Raw genomic sequence first — 23203 nt, 5'->3', positions numbered from 1 at the left:
GTGCCAAGGTGCCAGCGCGATGCCCAACCTTCAACAAAGGCACGCCCATTCACGCATGTCTTTTGAACTCCACTCAACCACGGGGAGGACATGCAGACTCTGCACAGAAGATGCTCCTGCTGAGAATCGAACGGAAGAACGTCTTGCTGTGAGGTGACAATGCTACCGCTGCACCACCATGGCTTATTGTGAGCACAAAATAGCAGATAATTACAAGTACATACACTTTGTAAAATGGACTTGTGGGAGCACTTCAGGAGTCCTGGTATGAATATCCTTTTGGGGGAGATTTCTTTGCAGAGAATTAGAGAGGGAGGGAAGCACCTGGAGTTGGCGCGGTGCAGACAGAGAGCGAGGTCAGTAGTCTATGAAGGGACAGATCAGAGTAGGTCAGGGGAATATTTAAAAAAAAGTTCATGGCCACTGCCCATGCAAATTTTTGCCCTTGCTTCTGCCACATAGGTGACACTCTTTCATAAGTTGTCTCACTTATTAGAGACCTGCGCATTTTCATTAACAATGAACTAATCTTTTATCGCTATGTATCCACTGTTGTCAGGAAATCCTTTTACCTAGCCAGAGTAATCACCAAATCAGTCTTTACTTCTCCCGCATTAGGCCCATAATAGAGTTTAATGGTTCCCTTGGTTTGTAATTACCAAAACATATGACAGTGCTTGAGAGACCACAGTATATATTAGGCCCAGCATAGCACTGGTATTCTGGGAAAAGGGCTACAATGCAAATTAGTGCAGCTTTATTACTGACAGTAGTCAGGCTACTCAACTGTAGTGAAAAGGGTGCACTCTTTATAGTCACATGACCAACATGACAAGAGGCTGCACTCATGTGACTTTCAGGTTGCCATTGCCTTAGCTAAACATATGTTGGACTCCGGTTTGACACAGTTTTGTTTTTAAAGTAATAGAGGCAGTCTCTGAAAATCCAAGAGGCAGTGATTTAAAGAACTATACTGAGCAGAGAGAGCTTCATTGGATTTTGAGGTTTGCTGCTGAAAGAAAACCAGGGCTTAATGACAGGGTTTCTTTAAAGCCCATTTTAAAATCCAGGGATTTACCTAAGTGATAATTGCTCATTTTAATAACTGATTGTTGATTTTATTATATAAATGTGTATTGAGATGATATTTGTCTGAAGAAGCACTTCGGTGTGAAAACACTTACATTATTGTTTGTGTTTGGTTTTTACATTAAAAAAATGTGCCACAGCCTTGTCTCTGGGATTCCTTGGTTTTTACTCAAGACTATTTGTGAAACCGACAAAGGGGGAGTACTTGCCCACATCTTCTTGCCTTGCTCTATTAAGTAAACTAGGGGACAGTAATTATTTAGATCAGTCAGGAAATTATAGTGAGATTAGTTTTGTTTTGTTTTTCTGTATCTGTGAGAATCATTCCATCGGTGTTATTTTTATTTCCTGTGATGAAACTCTGGTGTTTATTGTAAATAGATATTTAGTATTTTCATGTTCTTTTATTATTTATTATTAAATATATTTAAACTTTTCATTGTGGATGGTCTCTTAGAGAATATTTTAACCTTTGAGAGTACTTACATTTATTTGGTGACACTGTTGCTGCTCCTGAAAGCCTTGCTGCATTGGTAAAACACTACCATTTGTGTTAGTATTAACTTTACTCCATATAATTGGGTACCCTTGTAAGACCCTTAGATTAGCTGATTTTGAAGTGCGCTGGTGGCAGTATCTACCTTATAGTCTGGGCAGAGGGGGCATTGCTGCTATATCTGTGCCAGTCTTTCCCTGGTGTGTGTATGTGTGTTGTGTATGAAAATCATATCTCAAAGAGTGTGTGTGTGTGTGTGTGTGTGTGTGTGTGTGTGTGTGTGTGTGTGTGTGTCTGTTGTTTGGCAGCTACATGGAGCAGGGACACAGAACACTGGTTTCACAGAGAGGGTGGTGGAGGACTTGGCTTGGAACACTCAGCTGAGGACTCAATTCTACAGCTGTGGTCATTGTGGGGTTTTATTTGTGGTGTGATGCCCCAACACTGGCCTAGTAATCACAGAGCCTCAATCCTCACCAGTGGCAACTGTGGGGGATGTATACACTGGGAGGATGACAAGTGCACACACATTAAAGTCACTTTCCCCAAAGAAAACGCAGAGACCACAGTCGGTATGGGTCTGGTTTCTCCCTCTTTCTCCAGATCCTCAATAAGACTCCACACTGTCACAGCTGTAGGGTTGAGATCTTAGCTGCATGGCCAAGCTAAGACCTCCAGCACCCTCTCTATCCAACCAGTGTTTCGTGTCCCTGCCCAAGTAGGTGATACACACACACACACACACACACACACACACACACACACACACACACACACACACACCTGGGAAAGGCTAGCACAGGTTTACTAGCTACGCCCCCTTCTGCCCAGACTATAAGGTAGTTTTCACTGCCACCAGCCACTACTTATCAGCTACTTTAAGGCCCTTACCAAAGGATGTCCAATCTTACTGTGTAATGTTACTATTAATCCAAATGGTAGTTTGACCAAGAGCAAGGCTATTAGGAATGGCATGCACAGTGTCACCAAATAGATATGCAAGTACTCTAAGAGCTTAAATATGTCTCACAAATATCAGCCACAATGAAAGGTTTAAACATATTTAATAATAAATAATAAAAGTACAAGAACATGCTCAGTAAGTAATCACAGTAACTTCAGAGTTCATAATCACAGGAAATATTTAAAACAACATTGCAGGACAGTCTGAAATAAATAAAGAAAACATGTAAGCTATACTTCACTATATTCCTAACTGTATCTAAGTGAAATTACTGTACCCTAGTTAACTTACCTACAGAGCAAAGCAAGACAGATGTGGTGAGTGGGTTTTCCAGTTGATGTCAGGTCAAAGACAAATACAGATCTCTCTCTCTCTCTCTCTCTCTCTCTCTCTCTCTCAGAGAGTACTTAAATTAATATTTCAAATATTACTGCTGGGGTAGCTGGCAGCATGACATCACTTCTTGTAATCTGACTATCAGTTATCAGGCTCACAACCACTGATTTTAGCATCTACCTGAGAAAACACATAGACTTTAGATCTTTTGTCAAATGGTGGAAGTCGTAAAATAATCTACATTCCTCCACATTCAAAGATGATACAAAAACTTCTAGTTCTAGACATTATGCTTGCTGTTGCACTGAAAATGAAAGATAACATCTCTTTTATTACGTGGTTATAAAATAATTTAATTTCAACTATTTTTTCTGAAGTTTTGCAAGTTAATCTTCTATGGGCCAGTTCCCACTGTTAAAACATAAACATTTACACAGCTACAGTAGTTTGTATACATTTCTGTTCTTTTCTAGTAGGGTACACTGTGGTACATCTTTAAGCGGAGTACTCTACAACATATCTCTTCAGTACACATCTGTACAAACCATCTTATATGACATACAGTTCTAATAAATTTGTAACACAAGCATATGAATCATGGTGATACAAATGACATAACCATTTACAGAATTCTAGACAGCTGTGCTGGCAGTATCTCCCTCTGTCACACTTCTATAAAAATCATATTAATATTCACAAATGACGTATAATTATTTACAAAATTCCGGATAGCTAGGCTGATGATATTTCCTTTTGTGACATGGGGCCTAGAAAGAAAGAGGGAAACCCAGCCCCAGGATGGGACTGTAGACCCTGTGAAATCATAAGGGAAATTGTACTTGATACAGAGAACTGCATCTGAAAATGCTGTGTGTACCATTTGTGTTCCAAGAGAACATCCGTCACAGGTGTCAGTAGTGAGGATTGGGGCTCCTTTATTACTGGCCCGGAGGAGAGACATCACAATATGTACCAACTCTGAGACTGTACTACACTAGGGAAAACTGTAGATTCTGTGACTCCCCTCAGCATCATGATCTCAGTCAAAATGATCAATGAACTGCATTGTCAATCATATAGTCTCAACCATGTGGGTTTCAGTGATGTTATTAGTTGAACTAATAGACCTGGGAAAGGTTGAAGTAGTAGAGAATGTAGTAGGGGCAGACATACCAAAAATGTAGACATGGAGGTGGTGTGGACAAATAAATCGAGGACAACACTGATGAGAAGCAGACATACAGAGAGAGAAGATCTGGTGATGGAGAGGTTTGGACTACAAATAGGGTACGGGGAATGAGACATAAGGGAGAAGAAGACCAAGATGGAGGACAACGTGGCATACAAGGTCCCAGTATGACTGGTCCAAAGGAGAGCTAACTCAGAGATCACTCACCTCTGTTGCTTATGTCGTGAGTATGCTCTGTTTGTCATGGACCCATGATCAGGTGTTTCTGGTCATGCTACTCTACTAGCTGTGTGAGAAGGTGCACCATGGTACAGACTGTGAGATCCAACTGCCTGCATGCCTCAGGCACCAGCAGCCTCTGCATCTAATGCCCAATGACCATGAGAGACCCCACTGTCCCACTATCAGAAGAGAAGGCACTTCCCCTCCTGAGAGGTGACCAAGAACGCTACTTGCAAGCCATCCAGGTCAGTGTCAGCAGAATGCCCTCTGTCCTCTTCTCAGAGGCAGGCCTGGCAACTGCAAGTCCAAGAATCATGTGTCTGGTGATACAGAGCCAGGTGCCTTCTGCTACTTCTCAACCTGTACCACAGCTGGAGTTTTAGAAGGATGAGAAAAAAAAAAAAAAACGGAAAAATAAAATACAGTAGTTCACATGCATGCTGCAGATGTAATTGCAGTTGAGCAGTGCAGTCATAGATGTGGACACTGCTCCACCACTGCTGGATTGGTCTTTCAGGTCTCATGAGACAGATGTCCCCTGGCTTCTTAGTGGTCACACTGTGCACAGTGAGCCTGTTAAATGAACTCAAGGAAACTGACAGCATCAAAAAAGCAGATACACTTTTTCTTACCTTTGTCTCACACTAGCAAAGCAGGTTGGAGTGGTGCCATTGCAGTTCAGTATAGAAATGCATGCACTACTCAACTGAAGCAGAACGGGTGATGCCAGTGGCATGCCTCTACACATTGCCAAGCTGGTGCCAGGCATCCAGTTCATATACTGAACCATCTGCATGGTTCAGCTGGTCCACACCTGACCGTCCTTATGCAGCTGATGCAGACCAAGTCCTGGTCACTGACTCACACCATGCAGGAGCCCTGCTTAAACCAGCTTCTGAGCAGGTTATATCCTATCAAGTGGTCTTCTTAAGGAGCAGAATGATAGCTCCACACACATTGCTGCACATTTGGATATCACATGATGTTCATCATTGGGAATCAAGAGAGCATTAGCGAGAGTCATTGAGAGAGCATTAGTGACAGTCACTGAGAGAGCATTAGCAGTAGTCATCAAGAGACCATTAGCGAGAGTCATTGAGAGAGCATTAGCAGTAGTCATCAAGAGAGCATTAATGAGAGTCATCGAGAGAGCATTAATGAGAGTCATTAGAGAGCATAAGTGAGAGTATCACTAACACAGAGCCATGGCAATATGGACATTAGGTTCCGTGCATGAGCATATTGTGTAAATATCCCATTAACCAAGGACATGAGTGCATGCTGATGCTCCTAGGTTGTGATAGCAAAATGCATTATTATAGAGATTTAGGGACAGTCATATTAAATTATGTAATTAACATAATCACTCAAGGCACATTTCAACTCAGTGAAAAGTAGTCATATAGTCTGGAAGATCCTGTTAACACAGGTCAGAAATAAGAATTCTTTCAACAGTGATATAGACATGAAGAAGCCATTCAATCACTAATGAAACATCAATCACATGACTAGAACTGCCAATCATTGTTTAAACTCATTCATCAGCAGATATTCAGAGCAAAAGAATGAATAAATCAAATTTCAGGCCTTAAGTACAGGTTTTAAACAGGCACTAGACAAGACACCCGCTACTGTACCCCTGCACTGTATTGAACATGGTGTATGGCAGCAACAAGGACAGAAGGGAACCTGTGCATGTGAGTTAGACAACCCAGCAAAAGAGCATGACAGGTGCATGTTCAGCATGGGGTGTACAATGTCAGGGAACGCAGTACTGGAGGGGCTCACCATGGCAGGTAACCCAGCACAAGGGCATAACAGGTAAATAACAAAGAAAAAAGTATATTTGGCCACCATGACTAAAAGAAAACCAAAAACTTTAATAAAAATAAACTGAATATAAAATGGTAAGTGCTTTCACTGCGATGGCAACTTCTTAAGACCATAAGATCTCTACAAATACCAATTAATTCATAAAAAGAAGCCATCCACTCACTGATGAAACATCAATCACATGACTAGAACCGCCAAGATTAACCAATGCCTTGGCTAAACATGTTGCTGAGCATAGGCTTAACCATTGTTTTAAGTTTACTAGTTTAGAGATAGTTCCTGAAAGGTTATGAGGTGGTGATGTATGTAATTTGACAGAGAGAAAAGAACTGCACTGGATAATTTCTTTGTGAGCTGATAGAAGTCCAGGTTTAAAGAACAGTGTCTGTTTAAAACCTGTACTTAAGGCCTGCAGTTTGATTTATTGATTGTTTTGCTCTGAATATGTGCTGATGAATGAGTTTAAACAATGATTGGCAGTTCTAGTCATGTGATTGATGTGCTCTGAATATGTGCTGATGAATGAGTTTAAACAATGATTGGCAGTTCTAGTCATGTGATTGATGTTTCAGTAGTGATTGAATGGCTTCTTTTTATGAATGAATTGGTGTTTGTAGAGATTGTATGGTCTGAAGAAGCTGCTATTACAGTGAAAACACTTACTGTTTTATGTTTGTTTTATTTTTATTAAAGTTTTTGGTTTTCTTTAGCCATGATGGTTAGATGTATTTTTTCTTTTCTTGTTGTTTTCTTGTATGCACTGCCCTTTACCTCTGTATACCCATATTTTTTCTATTTTCACATTATTGGACTACTTGGAGGATATGGCTAAAGGTGGTGATATGGAGTTGAGCTATACTCCAATGAATCCTATGGTTTGTTTAGAATGGATGTTACATGTGGATTGCAATCCTTTTTTTAGTTTATCCTTTTTTTTATTTATCAGTTGGCTCTTCTGATGTACTGTATACTGAAGCTGTTGCTGATGCTACTGTATCAGAAGCCTTTATGATTGGTTTTAAAAACTTGAGAATAAGTTATATACATTTAAACATTTACAGTGCCAGCACTTACATTTAGAGGCTGCCTTACACCACAAGATTGTACCACATGGATTGAGGATTCTAATGATGCCAACTTATGGCAACATTTTCTTCAGCTATTGAAATGTTGGCAGTCATTGAATCTCTGTTTGAGCTTTGACTACATGAAACTTCTGATTGAATTTTTGTTCAATCTGATGAGGCATGTTTGCTTCGTAAAATCAAAGTGTTGCAGACAGAGCTCTTCGCTAAATATCCCTCTGATGTTTATAAGGTGAAACTGGATGAGCTCTATGAAAATATTCCCAAGTGTGAATTAAGGCTGCAAGCCACAAAATGTAAGAAGTTACAATGGGATTTGTTGGACTTCTCTAATGGCCATGTTTTTTTCATGGCCAAAATCCAACAGCATAAGTAATAATGCAGATGGCACCAGTGTAGTTACAGATGATAATGTCACCACGGAGCATGTTTTGACTGCAGGGTCTACACAAATTATTGCTGAATGCTGTAGTAAGAGGATACCCTCCTCTACTCAAGTTGTTTCACTTGCTAAAACTGATGCTTCTGCCTCTAGCCCCCCCTTTCCCTAGACCAACCTCTACCTATAGAGAAGGGCTTAAGAGGAGGACATTTGAGGAGAAGATCAAAAAGGGGGTGTGTTTGTTCCCTGACTCAGCACAACTGGAATTTGTAGAGCAAAAATCCACCAGTCTGATTTTTAATTTGTCTTCACATGAGTTAACTGATGAACATGTAACTTTATTGAATAAGGGACTTTCTTTTATACCTGTCTGAAGATCAGATATTGCTGATGTAATTTTTGGTTTAAGATTGTTTGCAAGAGACGTCTCACTTAAATTAATGTTTCCTGAATCTGAATTATCCTCTAATAATGTTTTTAACAAACCTAGCATTTTCACCCCAAATCTGAATCCAGTTGTTAATACTTTTGTAACTTTATGTGAGAATGACCTACATAAGTGTTTATCTGAGGAAACATAACATCTCCTTTTATAATTTAACTCCTTGCGAATGTGAAGGGTTTTACATGAGACTCCTTATTTAGAAAGTAGACCAGCAGATAAAGGGGGCAACATTGTTCTTATCGACAGACATCAATATCTTAGTGCTTTGTATGTTGAGTGACTCTGAAACTTATTTACAATATCATAAGTCCTTGCGAATGTGAATGGTTTTACATGAGACTCCTTATTTAGAAAGTAGGCCAGCAGATAATGTCCAGGCAACATTTTCTTCAGCTATTGAAATGTTGGCAGTCATTGAATCTCTGTTTGAGCTTTGACTACATGAAACTTCTGATTGAATTTTTGTTCAATCTGATGAGGCATGTTTGCTTCGTAAAATCAAAGTGTTGCAGACAGAGCTCTTAAAAGTCCCTTATTCAATAAAGTTACATGTTCATCAGTTAACTCATGTGAAGACAAATTAAAAATCAGACTGGTGAATAAAACAAATCGTTATATATCATTTGTATCTACCTACCACCTGGTAATAATATCAATACTATAGAGGATATTCTAAGCTGGATGTCCTCAACCTACCCTCAAGAAACAATACTTGGTGATTTTAATACTGACTGGAAAGCTATTAACACTGCTAATCCTACCTCCCATATCAACCTTCACGGCTTTAGTCAAACTATCACTTCCACAACTAGAATCAATAAACCAAATAAGAAAGAGAGCACCTTAGACTGGATACTTATAAATAAACAGAAACAAGCTTACAACATAGGAACTCTGCCAGATGATGTAAGCGATCATTCATTGACCTACATTCTAAGGCAAAAAAATTATATCTCTAACCCCCCAACATGTAGGATTGCACATTCCAACAAAAACTTTAACCCAGTACTTTTCCAAGATGAACTTAGAGCCTGTGACTGGAACCCTTTAAAAACACTACCACTTGAAGAAGCTGTTAAATACCTAAACTTTAAATTCTTATCGATCCTAGATAAGCATGCACCCAAACGGTCCATTAGAATGAAGTCCAAGCCTGCCCCCTGGCTTTCTAAAGAAACCAGACAAAAAATGTTACTTAGGAACAAGGCTTGGAATAAATGGAAAGCTAACAAAACTATCTCAAATGAACAAACATTTAAGCATTTAAGAAATATTACTAAAAAGGCAATACTTACAGACAAAAAGAACTACTACTATATGTTACAGCAAAATCACCAAAACAATCCCCAAATGTTCTGGTCTAGTTTAAATAAACTCCTAAACCCAGGCCACTCATGTACACCTACCCCATCCCAGGCCGAACAAAACACCCCCCACCAAACTGCCAATAGCTTCAATACCTTCTTCACAGAGACCATACAATCACTAGCCAGTCAACTAGTCCCTGACAACTGAAGCTTCTCTTCCACCATACCTGGCACTCTTCCAACATTCCATCTGAAACCCATCTCAACCACTCTCATCTATAAATACATCCAAAAACTTAAACCTTGTACTCCTTCTGCTGACCAGCTATCATCAGAATACCTGCAAAAAGCAGCCAAAGTAATTTCTTATCCCATTTCCATCCTCATAAATAGAACCATTAAAGAAGGAATAGTTCCAGACATCTGGAAAATCTCCCATATTATCCCCCTACACAAAGGGGGTACCTCTAATGATTATTCCAACTATCGGCCAATAGCTCTATTATCACCCCTAGCAAAGATTATAGAAAAATGCATTCACCAACAACTTTTAAACCATTTATCTCAACACATCATAGCAAACTGTCAGCATGGCTTTAGGCCATCCCATAGCACCACAACTGCCCTATTATCCTTTACAGATGCCATTAATAGAAATCGTAATAACAACAACCTCTCTTCTGCACTCTTTATTGACCTGTCAAAAGCATTTGACATGGTAAACCATACCCTTCTTATCAACATTCTTGAATCCCTTTCCCTTGACTGCCTGGCAATTCAATGGTTCAAGTCTTATCTTACCAATAGGCAACAGGCAGTTCTTTGGGAAAATAATATATCATCCCTTCTACCTGTCACACTCGGTGGCCCTCAGGGCTCTATTCTAGGTCCACTTCTTTTCTCACTGTTTATCAACGACCTTCATGTAGCCATTCCACAAGCCACCTGCATTCAATATGCAGATGATTCTACACTAATATGCTCAGCAAACTCCCCAAATGATCTACATTCTCTTACTCAGAATGTTTTCAACATAGTTGAAACATGGTTCATTAAACGTTGCCTCCTGCTCAATGCCAAAAAAACTAAACTCCTTCTCTTCACACCCACCAGCAAATCCTCCCCCATAGAATTCTCTGTCATCTCCAATAATGGCACAAGTATATTTCCTGATTCTACCACTAAATTGCTAGGAATTACTATTGACAATAACCTTACATTTGACAGCCACATAAATAACACCATCAAAACTGTCAATAGAAAAATAGGCTCCTTATATAGAATTAAACCTTTCCTAACACCAATAGCCAGAACTAAGATTGCACACTCCCATTTAATTTCAACTCTTCTGTATGCCTCACCAATATATACTAATCTAAAGAAAAATAATCTCATCAAACTAGCTAATTCCTATAATAACATTGCCAGATTTGCCTCCGGAAATCCTTTTAGAACTCACCATTGTCTGAATCTAACGCAGCTAGGCTGGCTTGAATTTCAAAACCAATTGAAACTGTCCCAACTCACCATTGCCCACAAGATATTTTATAAACCTAACAGCACTCCTATACTCTCCAATCTCATAATCCCATACAAAAATCTAAATTCTCTTCGCTCTTCCAGCAAACTTCTTGCTAGCATAAGCAAGTCTTACAACATGGCTGGAGTTTCACTGTTTTCCAACTCTGTGGGAAAAAACTGGAACTTACTACCTAATGACCTAACTTTAATTTCTTCACTGCCTCTCTTTAAACAAAACCTCAAAAGACACCTCAAATCAAACTGGCTATGCCCCTGTAGCAACCCTGATTAACCTTCTCCTTCACTACAAATATTTCTTCTCTTGAACCCCTACCTATTCCACATTATTTGCGGTAGGACTGCAACTGGTTTACAGAATTCAACATACTGATGTAATCTATCCTGCTTAATGCTCTGAAAATCTCTATCCTGTTAATATGCTGATAGTCTACATGTATCTCACTACATATTGAATTATCCTATACATATTGTCACCTCTACTATTGTAAATGCCTACATTACTCTAGTAATAATGCTGTAATTTATTGTATTCTAATTACTTCCTGCTTTTTGAATAATCTTCTATTGAAATCCATTCATTTATTATGTATTAATACTGATTTGTAATTTTTAGCTGTGTTTTAATTATTTTTAATTTTTTAAATGTTTTTTTTAATTTTAAAATGTTTTTTTAATTTTTTTAATTTTTTAATTTTTAAATGTTTAAATTTTTTATTTTTGTTTCACTGGAGCTTTTCTCCCCGGGCCTCTACTGAAAATGGAAATATATCCAGTTAGACTAGCCCGGTTAACAAATGTAAAATAAAATAAAATAAAATAAAAAATAAAATAAATAAATCTCAAGTTGATGGTCTCATGAAGAAAGTTGACTTTTTGGTTTATGACATGCTGATGACAGGCTTGATTACAAAGGAATTGTGTGATTGTTTCTTTATTGTTTTTCCCTTGATACCAGTTCTCTATGGCCTTCCTAAGGTGCATAAGGACAAATGTGATTCACCAATGTGCCCTATAGTGTCAAGATGAGGGCAGATTTCTGAACCCCTTTCCATTTATGTTGGGAAGGTTCTACATCCATTGCTAGAAGTCATTCCAAGTGTTCTCTCCGATACCAATAATTTTTTTCAAGATCTTCTTGCATGGTATAAGAATCAAATTTATAGATGTGAATTATTGTTGATCACCATGGGTCATAGGATCACAGGAATTTAGTAGGCTATTGGCTCTGAGGCCCTTATAAGCCTAGCCAAGAGTTTAGCTCATGTATACGCAATTCAGCACCCAATGCCCATGTCCAGCAGGGACACTGGTAGAATCCCAGGGATGTTTTCCCATCCAGTTATCCAGGTTGGGCTTAAAAAGGGATAAAGAAGTAGTCTGCTTGACATGGAGAGGGAATTTATTCCACAAAAGAGGGAGTCTCTGGGACACAAATCTGTCCTGCCAACAAGTCCTATTGATGTCACAGACTAGGTTGATGCTGTGTGTGTGGGTTACTCGAGTGGAGCTTGACTTGCGGATATGCAGCAGTCCCATCAAGGAGGGGTACGAGATCGCCTTGTATGCCAGACAGAGGTCACCTCTGAGGAGTCTGTATGAAACAGTGTAGAGGGATAGGGCTTTTAGCCTATCTGTGTATGGTAGATTTTGAGGCCTTGGATTCTCCTGATGAGGAACCTCTGTGATCTCTCCAGCTGCTGCATGTGCTTTGCTAGGTATATGCCGAATGGGGTTTTGTACTCAATGGGCCTTATAAGGGAAGAATACAGGGAAGTCCTGACTTCCTCATCCCTGGATGAGATACCCTTACTTATGAGGTGAGCCATGTAGAAAGCTTTCTGTACAATGGAAGCAACATGGTGGTCAAAAGTCAGGTTGCTGTCAATCTGGGTGCCCAAATCTCTCACAACTGACTGCATGCTTAGGACATTGTTATTAATGTGATAATTTGTGGGGACGTCACTCTCCCCAAAGGGGATGCTGATGCATTTTGTTGTATTCAGCTTGAGGCCATGTTTCTGGCACCAGTCATTTGTTTGGGTGAGACCCTCTTGAGGATGTCCACGTTACTAGGGAAATTGATGATGGTGCCCAGCTTGCAGTCATCTGCAAACTTGGTCAGCCATAGCCCACTAGTTTTGGCCCACACCTCAGAAAAGTATATCCCAAATATCAGAGGACCCATGACAAAATCCTGGGGTACTCCTCTAGATATGGGTCTACTGCTTGAGGTGGCTTCCCCTATTTTGACTAGGTGGGTTCTATCAGTGAGCCAGTTAGCTACCCATCTGGCAACATATGGATTGATGCCTAGTTGAGAGAGTTTGTCTATTATGCTCAAGTTGGGAATAATGTCAAAGGCTTTGGCCAGGTCAAGGTAGACAGTGTGCACTGTCTTCCCCTCATCCATGGCTTTGGTGACTGCCTCAAAAACGTTGAGCAAATTTAAGAGACATGACCTACCCTTGACAAAGCCAAACTGTGTGGGATCAAGTGTTTGGAGGTTGCCAATATCCTTATTAATGAGGTCAATGATAATCCATTCCATGGCCTTCCAGATCAGGCTAGTTAGGGTGATGGGTCTATAATTTTTCAGACTGATGCTCCAAATTTGTGTAAAGTGATGACAGTGGTTGTCTTCCACTCAGCTAACTAGTGTGTAACCAACAGGTGAATCTTTCTCATCACTGGCCATGAGTGTAGCAAGGATGGCAAACTTTACAACCCATGAGACTGTGGTACTACTTCAGGCCCTATGCACAATGGATGGCAAACTTCACCGCCCATGAGACTGTGGTGCTACTTCAGGCCCTACACACAACCGATGGCAAACTTCACCACCCATGTGACTGTGGTGCTACTCCAGGCCCTACACAACAGATGGCAAACTTCACCACCCATGAGACTGTGGTGCGACTTCAGGGCCTACACTCACTTGACATGCAATTCCCAGACAACTGTAAAACAGACAAGATTTTCTATGGCCAGGTGTGATAGATAGTACAGCAGTACATAAGTGCTGTGGGTGGCTATAATTGGACATGAGTACAGGTGCAGGGAGAGGTCACAAATAATATACTGCATGCCAAGACCAAGGCACTGGACATTGCTATGGGAGGTCCACCTATCAACACAGAATTTTATAGAGGTGAAAAAGATCCTGTTAATCCAGTCCAGGGAAGGGGATAAAACCATTATATAAGGTGGTATCGTGGATGTGGGACCTGAGCTTGTGACAACTGCACAAATGTATACAGGGAATATATCGAGTTTGTAATAGCACAGCCACATTCTGTGATTGTAACCCACATCATAGCTTTGCTGTCCTGTCACTGGACTCTACTCCACCAGTGGAAATGGTAAGGTTTTCTCTGCCCATCCTTTTAACCTGTGTGAATAAGGTTATGTCTGATGCACAGCCAAGTCAGTCAACGCACTGTAACCCATTTCTGACATATGATAATGCATGCATCAGTTTTATTTTTTATCATCTGCATCATAGACTATAGGTATTTACCAGATGTTGTCTCTTTGCAAGAGCCACAACATATTTCACCCAGCTGTGCCTTGCATGGGGTCCCACTGTAGCTGGTTCCTCCGATGACTTGACGATCAATTCTCATCTGTTGCTGCAACAGATATCTCTTATAGTATTCCAGTATTCCCATGTTATTTTTGCTTCTGTACTACCATATTGTGTAAGATAGCATTCACTAGGAATAACTGTCTGAAGATTTGGGGTACATAGCAAAGTGTGCCCCCAAATGTATTCATACCAAAGTGTGCCCCCAAATGTATTCATACCAAAGTGTGCCCCCAAATGTTGAGTACATACCAAAGTGTGGCCCCAAATGTATTCATACCAAAGTGTGCCCCCAAATGTTGGATACATACAAAAGTATGCCCCCAAATGTATTCATACCAAAGTGTGCCCCCAAATGTTGAGTACATACCAAAGTGTGGCCCCATATGTATTTATACCAAAGTGTGCCCCCAAATGTTGGATACATACAAAAGTGTGCCCCCAAATGTATTCATACCAAAGTGTGCCCCCAAATGTTGGGTACATACCAAACTGTGTCCCCCAAATGTATTCATACCAAAGTGTGCCCCCAAATGTATTCATGCCAAAGTGTGCCCCCAAATGGATTCAATCAGTAGAAACATACCTTTAGGAGTCTAAACAGGTGTTCAACAACATTCCATGTCTGTGAATGTAAGGTGTTGCATGTCATCTCAGCCATGGTCTGGAGGTTTCAGATAGGGGTCATCATCCACCATTGCACTGCATATCTATTACCTGCATCCTATATATGTGGACACCATTATAAGTAGACAACTACCTGCTTCAATGGGAACCATATATTCTGATCTATATAGGTGCCAGTACATGTACCTACCAACTGGATAACCTTGTAGAAAGTTACTTCAAATGCTTATTGTTCCATTTTACTTAATGCTGTGCATTATATTTTTCTGAATACCCCCAAGGTTTTGTGCTTAGCCAGATTAGTCATGACGTGTGTACACCTTCCACAATCTTGTGCACTGTTACTATTTTCAAATGTACTTTATGGAGAGAGCGTAGTTTCATGTACCAGCTCAAATTCTGGGTATCCATCACCTCAGTAAAACAGAGTTGTAGCACACTGAACCTGGATTTGGCAGCTTTCTCAGATAAGCATTTGCAAAATTACATTGATTTTGAAAAGATGTTGATGGCAAATAAGGACATCTAGGTCACTAACATTCTATTTCCTTTACAAAATTGTAATGCTCACTTTCATATGAAATACCTTTACTGTGTGCTTTGCACATTCGCAGTCACTCTTCTTAGTGGCTGCTAACATGAAATGTTGCCATGGTTAATCTGCGATGACGCAGGAAGTGTAAATATGTACCACTTGTAAAATAGCTGTATGAGATGTTGTGGTTAATCTGTGATGCCACAGGAAATGTAAATATGTACCACTTGTAAAATAGCTGTATGAGATGTTGTGGTTAATCTGCGATGACACAGGAAGTGTAAATATGTACCACTTGTAAAATAGCTGTATGAGATATTATGGTTAATCTGTGATGACACAGGAAGTGTAAATATGTGCCACCTGTAAAATAGCTGTATGAGATGTTGTGGTTAATCTGTGATGCCACAGGAAATGTAAATATGTACCACTTGTAAAATAGCTGTATGAGATGTTGTGGTTAATCTGTGATGACACAGGAAGTGTAAATATGTACCACTTGTAAAATAGCTGTATGAGATGTTGTGGTTAATCTGTGATGACACGAAGTGCAAATATGTGCCACTTGTAAAATAGCTGTATGAGATGTTGTGGTTAATTTGTGATGACAGAGGACATGTATATATGTACAACTTGTACAATAGTTATTATTTGAAATCTTAGCAATCGTAGCTTGAAACCTCATCTCAGCCAAGCATAACCTTAGTGTACAACTGCTCAGCAATGGAGAACCTGGATATGCATATCTCTGAAGAACAGTGACATGCTCCTATATGTCAGCCGGTGGATAGCCAGCTTGCTCACAGACAGGACCCAGGAAGTTAGAATTGGGGACTCCACTTCTATAATGAGGGCAGTCACAAGTGGAGTCCCAAACTGATTGGTCCTTGGATTGCTCCTTTTTGGCATTTACTTCTGTGAAGTCAAGGCAATTGTCAATGGTCTCTGGCTGCCTAAATTTGCAGATGATTGTAAATTAGGAGCTGTCATTGAGTCCCACGCTGACACAAATGTTCTCCAGGAAGGGCTGACACAGACAAACAACTGGTGTCAGAACCATGGACTAAAACTAAATGCCAGGAAAAGTATAAGAGTATCCATTGGGAAGTCATACATCCCTGTAACTATCATATTGACAACACACCCCTTAGAGGTGACCAAGTGGTCAGGGACTTAGGGACACACACAGACAGTAATCTAGCCTTTGACCATCACGTGTCTACAGTAGTGAGGAGATCATTCTCTGATGTACAACTCATAAACAAAGGTATGGCATCTAGGTCCACGGAAGTCACTGTTCGACTGGATTTGGCATTCATAAGGCCTATCATTGAGTACAGTGCCCCCTTTGGTATGTACCTAACCTGGCATATCCAACAAATGAAATGCCTACAGAGGTTCCTCACTAAAAGAATACAGGGCATAAGTAAAATGTCCTACGCAGACTGCCTCAAGGCCTTATCCCTGTATTCTGCCTCCTGCAGACTGTTGAGGGGAGATCTATTCCTGGCATACAGGGTATTATTAGACCCCACTCTAATGGACCTTCTTCATATTCACAAAACAAATAGCATCATAATCTCCCATTCTAAAGACAAACGTTGCCTTTAATATAAATAGGATCTGCTGGAGAGACAGGTATGTTTCCCAGAGACTATCCCATCTCTGGAACAGGCTTCTCATCCATGTGAAGCAGAGTTCTTCCTTAAACCAATTCAAGTGTAACTTGGACAATTGGATGGGGAACAGGAAATTCATTCCTGGTTGGCATCTTTGTCTCTAATGGACACAGGCAACCTATAAATGGTTCATCTCCCAGGCCTCTGCTTGTAAATGTTTCTTCTCCCAAGCCCCTGCTTACACTCATCAAGGGTACCAGAACTTGTCAGAGATTTGGGATGCATGGCGAACGTTAAAAAGACCCTTGTGGTCATTAGCCTAGCAAACACCTACGAACCTATAGAAGAAGTAGATTTAAGAGGGTCAGCTCAGGATGTACGGATTGGAGACAGCAGCCTTTTTCCAATATACCCAGCATCCCTCATCAGCACATGTCCAAACCAATGTAATCTCAGCTCTCTGGCTTTAAGGATGGAGCTGCCAGGTAAGAGGAAAAGAAGAAGGCCTAAGATAAGGTTTATGGATGTGGTGAGAGAGGACATGTAGGTGGTTCGTGTGACAGAGCAAGATGAAGAGGACAGGAAGAAATGGAAACAGATGATCCGCTGTAGCGACCCTTAACATGAGCAGCCAAAACATAAAAAAAAATTATCACATTTTTTCTAAAATTTGTTGTTTTAGTATACATAGATATGTGTGTGTGTGTATATGTATATATATATATATATATATATATATATATATATATATATATATATATATGTGTGTGTATGTATATGTATATATATATATATATATATATATATATATATATATATATATATATGTGTGTGTATGTATATATATATATATATATATATATATATATATATATGTGTATGTATATATATATATATATATATATATATATATATATATATAATGTGTGTATATAGATATATATATATATATATACATATTTATATATATATATATATATATATATGGTTTACTATCAAAATTTCGAACCGAACTCCATTGACTGCACTTTGTTCGAACACAGAAATTCAAAAATGGCAATGTCAAACACCAAAAGCCAAACTAGGAACGGGTTTTAACATGGATTGAGATAGGGGCTTGATGTTTGACATTGCCGTGTTCGAATTTCCGTGTTCGAACAAAATGCAGTCGATGGTGTTCAGTTCGAAATTTTGATAGTAAACTATATATATATATATATATATATATATATATATATATATATATATATATATATATATATATATATATATATATATATATATGGTCTATACTGGAACATCGAATATTTAGCAGTTCAAATCACTAAAGGTCGACTCTTAGTGATCAAACTGTTAAAACACAGAATGCTCCAAAAAAAATTAAAACAACAAAAAAAAAAAGACTAAATGGTGCAGGCAGGGGGGCAAGCCCCCCTGCACCCCTCACAACCCCTTACTTAAATATACCAACTCCGAGATCGCACTTCAGTGCACTACAGTGCGGAAATGAAAATTTCCATTTCCTACACTGTAGCGTGATCTCAGAGTTTGTATATTTAAGTAGCGGGGGGTGTGGGGGGGTGCAGCAATTAGTTTTCATTCATTTCATTTTTTTTGCAAATTCGATGTTACTGAACACCATGTCATATTCGAAGTTCAGTAACTTAGAGTTTGTAATCTAGACCTATATATATATATATATATATATATATATATATATATATATATATATATATATATATATATATATATATTTATATATATGGATTCACTTTATATGCTCGAAATCCTGAAATATCGAATTTCAGAATCTCGAGCCCATAAAGTGGAAAACCTAAAACACCGAACACCTAGAAGCGCGAAATTTAAAATCTCGCATTTCGGAGATGTTGAATTAGCAGTTCTGGTGTTGCGCTGGGTTCATGGATTCAAGTGTTTATCTTTTAAGGGTTTTGGGTAGGGGATGTAGTGTTTGTTAGTGTGTTTTGTTACTGTGGTGTGTATGTGTGTGAGGGGGATGTAGCTTGTGTGGTGGTGTTTTGTGGGTTTGTGTATGTAGTGCGACCTTGGAGTTAGTATATTTAAGTAGGGGGCTTGCCACCCACATGGGGAGTGCAGGGGGGGGTTTCCCCCTGCTTGTAGTTAGGATTGTGTTGTGTGTTTGTTTGTGGGAAGGAAGGTGTGTGTATGTGTGTGGTGTTTGTGTTGTATAGCAGTTGCGATTTTGAATTTTACACTTCTGGGTGTTCAGTGCTTTAGCTTTTCCACTTTATGGGCTCGAGATTCTGAAATTCGATATTTCAGGATTTCGAGCATATAAAGTCAGTCCATATATATATATATATATATATATATATATATATATATATATATATATATATATATTGTATATGTATTTTTTTTCCATTATATATTTGGCTCCTTTCACAAGAATGACTATTTCACAAAACAAATAGCACCAGAATCATCCATTCTAAAGACTTAAATCTTGCCTTTCATATAAATAGGATCTGCTGTAGAGACAGGTATGTATCTCAGAGACATTCCCGTCTCTGGAACAGGCTTCTCTGCTTCCTAAATCTACTGTCTATAGAAACAGCCCCATTCACCAATCAGAGCCTCCTTACTGGCCCACTGCTGTCAGAGCATATTTTATATTTGTTGTTTAATTCATTTCTTTATTTTTCTAAGATATATTTTTATCTGAAGGTTAGCACTTATTAAATATGCTATTACATTTTGTGTCACTTACAAGCATTCCTGTTGCCCAGCTTTCTGATACAGGTCACTGTAGCCACATGTTTACATTTTGGAAAGAGGAAACATAGAAGTTCCATTTGTGCTGAAATCCAGTATTTCATGAACTTTTTTCTGTTGCAAAAGCTATTTATGGCACAACTAAAAACTGGTATATTTTGAACACCATTAAATATCAGAGCCATACAAACATGGGATGGTTAAGAAAACAAAAGAACATTTGAAACCTGTTAAAAGCCGGGTCATCTTAACTCAGGGACTTTAAGCTGAAAACCTGACAGGAACAAAACTAATGAAACAGGTACAAGGTGTGACAAGAATGATTTATTCACAGAGGTCCAAAGTCTAGCAAGAACAATGTAGCCATTGTATTAATTAACATGCCAGACTTAAGACTGGCATTCTCTGAAGCATAAGGAAACAGCAGTAATTTGTAACTATTAAGATGGGAAAAAGTTGTCAAGAATTCATTCTTTTTAGCTATTTTATCAGCATAAATGCATCATCTGTTATGTAGATGTTTACTTATAGCTTTAATTAAATTATTGCTTCTGTAACTTGCATCGAGACATAGTCTGCTAAAGATCTTGCATCAGCCCTTAAGCAAATTAGCTCATATTAATAATTTCCATTCATCTTGCTGGATTGTCAGCTGCAAATAGTAAAATTAATTAAATAACATAATAGCTGCGCGCATTCATTTTGCATGCCAGTGGTTTATTTCCTCTGCTATAACATTATTTTAGATTGCTTGGTTAAAGGATTTAGCTGTGCTTTCTTTCCTTTAAATAAGATGTGCCAGATAGACAGGAAACTAGTATTTAATTGCCTGTTCCCTCTCATTCCCAATATCATATGTCACCATCATCATCTTTTTTTCAACTTCCATTGCACAGCATGTGATCCCATCCATCATTGGTCTGTCAGTGTAGCAGATAGGATGAAGACAAAATGCTTAAAGCATTCATCCTGCAGTTGTAGGTTAGATTGTTTCCTTTTTGTCTACTCTTTGAGTGAGTCACTTAGCGGGACAGTGTTCCAAGTCTCCTTCAGGAATGGGCCTCAACTCAGTGAACAACATATTTAAAAATTAAAAGAAAAAAAAATATATATATATCTATATTGCTGTTGTACCCATGTGTACCTCTTGGGAGCTCGGTAAGGATCGTGTGGATTGGGACAACTGTGTTCTAGTCTTTTCTTTGCTCTTGACGCATCTCTGTTAGCTCTCTCATGCCTCCTGTACACTTTCTAGCATTACTCAGTCACAGCCTTCATTCTTTCTTTATCTTTCTTTTTAACAATCCTTTCTATCAGTTTAGTTATTCTTCCCTCTTTTTTTTCAGTTCTCCTAAAATAAAGCCGCTATTCTTGCAGCAAGGGGGTTAACCACCTTGGGTTATTCTCATCAGCTTATTGTAGAAGTACTGAAGAGCTGATTAAGTACCTTCAGGTCTACACATAATAACTTTCTTTTTAAATGACTAGGCTTGAAAGGTTAACGCATCACCTAGAAAGAAGTAAGGAAACTAATCTGTAGCCAAGCCTTGGTGATTGAATCAAGTAAAGATTATGGTACGATAACAGATTGACAACTGGGTGAAATAGGTTAGCACAGGAAGCAGTCCTGGGTTTAGATATGCCTTCTTCAGTGGTCTAAATCCTCTTGAGCTGTAGCTCCTCATAACACTCTTGTATAAAATCGATAGCCTATTTGGGCCCATATGAATGACTGATTTATCATTTTTCAAGCAGGCATATTGGCATATTATTTACTCATTTCATGTTATGTATGCATTTAAGTAACATTTACCATACTTCTATCTCCTGTTTATATATTTATATATATATATATATATATATATATATATATATATATATATATATATATATCACTTAGACCAAACTATCCTGATCCATTTTCCAGTTCTTCCTTCAGCATTGAGAAATCCAGTTAGAAGAGATGCAGTTTTTGTCTTTTGTATGTATCTGTATTATATGTATCATGCAGATAGTATAAAACTGTACTACAACTTATAAATAGGTCAGTCCAGAAATCCCACATTCCCTCTCTCTCTGGAAAAGTTCACATATTGTCCTTCTGCACAAAGCAGGACATAAATAACCCAAGACCTATAGCAATCTTACCCCTCCTCTCCAAAATACTTGAAAAATATATTAAAAACAATTGCTAGACTATCTCCTGCAAGATGTACTCCATCCCCCTACAACACAAAGCATATGTCCTTCCCATAGTTCTAAAAGTGCCCTTCTAACCCATATAGAGATAATGACAAACTAGTCTCTTTATTTCCAGACTGGTCAAAATTCTTCATCACAGTTTGTCACAGCAAACATCTGCTTCAAATATCCCCACTATGCCTGTCTCAGCCCACCTTTATGTGGTTAGAAAGCCACCCGTCCAATAGGTATCAGACAATAAAATTCTACTACATGCTCTCTCCTTCCTTCTCAGTCATCACCGGTGTACAACAAGCCTCTTTAGCATTTTCACCAACACCTTCTATACATAAACACAACAGGCCCCCAGAATACAAGGCTCAGATGATCTCATTCTCATTGGTACATTTGGCAACATGGTGCATCTCTAAACAAGGACTCCGCAAGTTTAACTTAGCTTTGTAACTTGACTTTTTCCAAACTGCTACCTCTACCCCAAATCCCTCTTTCATGAAAAAAAAATGTAAAGCCCTTTCTTTTGATAATACAACCACTGAAGTCACTTCTTGTAGCAAGTTATTAGGAGTGATAGTGGGTGATAATCTTACATTTGATCTGCATATACAAAATTGCATAATAAAAATTCATCAAAAATCAAGGTTGCTTTAGAGAGCAAAAAACATTCCCACCAATGGAATTAAAACTACACTTGGCACTACTTGTCTCCTCCTCACACTTCTTTGTGGTGCTCACATCCTTGCTAACCTCCAGGCATGACAAGCTACACTTGGCACTACTTATCTCCTCCCCACACTTCTTTTTGGTGGTCCCATCCTTGCTAACCTCCAGGCATGACAAGCTACACTTGGCACTACTTATCTCCTCCTCACACTTCTTTATGGTGCTCCCATCCTTGCTAACCTCCAGGCATGACAAGCTACAATTGGCACTACTTATCTCCTCCCCACACTTCTTTATGGTGCTCCTATCCTTACTAACCTCCAGGCATGA

The sequence above is a fragment of the Protopterus annectens genome, chromosome 9.part0, assembly GCF_019279795.1.
Source record: "Protopterus annectens isolate FY-2018-M chromosome 9.part0, PAN1.0, whole genome shotgun sequence".
In the NCBI taxonomy this organism is placed as follows: Eukaryota; Metazoa; Chordata; order Ceratodontiformes; family Protopteridae; genus Protopterus; species Protopterus annectens.
Note: the sequence above shows the minus strand (reverse complement) of the source record.